Source organism: Lolium rigidum, chromosome 6 (genome assembly GCF_022539505.1).
Source record: "Lolium rigidum isolate FL_2022 chromosome 6, APGP_CSIRO_Lrig_0.1, whole genome shotgun sequence".
Lineage (NCBI taxonomy): Eukaryota > Viridiplantae > Streptophyta > Magnoliopsida > Poales > Poaceae > Lolium > Lolium rigidum.
In genome coordinates this window covers 171037121-171038312 of record NC_061513.1, presented here as the reverse complement: position 1 = coordinate 171038312, position 1192 = coordinate 171037121, and positions in this window count along the sequence as shown.

Genomic DNA, 1192 nt, shown 5'->3' with positions numbered 1-1192 from the left:
TCGCGTCCCCCAAACCGTCCCCCAAAGCGCGCCGGATTGAGCGTTTGGGGGACGTGTTTTGTTCGTGCCGCGTTTGGGGGACGTCGCTCCTCAGCCGCGTCCCCCAAACGCCGCCCCCAAACATTTAAAATAATTTTTTTAACACATAAACCATTTATATCAAATGTAGCATATGAAAAAAAATGTTTTCGAGGATTGTTTTCAAATTAAATTACAACAAACAATAAAACAAGTAATCAAATATAATAAAAAGGGCTAGATGATACATCAAGGTGCCACGGTATTTCCTTTGATCCTCCACAAATGCTCAACGAGATCAGCTTGAAGTTGCTCATGCACATTGCTGTCACGGATCTCTGCGTGCATGACCACAAAATCAGCAAAATCTGCGGGCACCTCATGATCAACCTCCGCGAGAGGTCCTTGACACTCATAGGGACCAACATGTGACCTAACATGATTCTTGCGGTCATCCTCGATGATCATGTTGTGCATGATCACACAAGCCTGCATCACCTCCCACATTTGGTCGTGAGACCAGCTTAGAGCAGGGTACCGGACAATGGCAAATTGTGCTTGAAGCACACCAAATGCCCGCTCGACATCCTTCCTGCAAGCCTCCTGTCGTGTAGCAAAGTGAGAATTCTTCAGACCTGATGGATTCGAGATTGTTTTGACAAAAGTGGCCCATTTTGGATATATACCATCGGCTAGATAATAGCCTTTGGTATATTGGTGGCCATTGATCTCATAGTTGCATGGTGGAGCATGCCCTTCCACTAGTCTGCTGAACACCGGAAACCGCTGCAACACGTTGATGTCATTGTGTGATCCCGCCATGCCAAAGAAAGAATGCCAAATCCACAGGTCATAATCTGCCACAGCTTCAAGCACCACACTGCAATATCCATGACGCCCTTTGTATATACCTTGCCAAGCAAACGGGCAGTTCTTCCATGCCCGAGTGCATGCAATCGATGCTTCCAAGCATTCCAGGAAATCCTCTGGCAGCATTTTGTGCCATGATCCTTGCAGTCTCTTCCTCAGTTGGCCCTCTCAAGTAGTATTTGCCAAACTTTCCCACCACAGCTCGGCAAAACTTGTACATGCACTCAATGGCGGTAGACTCACTCATGCGAAGGTAGTCGTCCTGTGTATCGGCAGGTGCTCCGTATGCAAGCATCCTCATGGC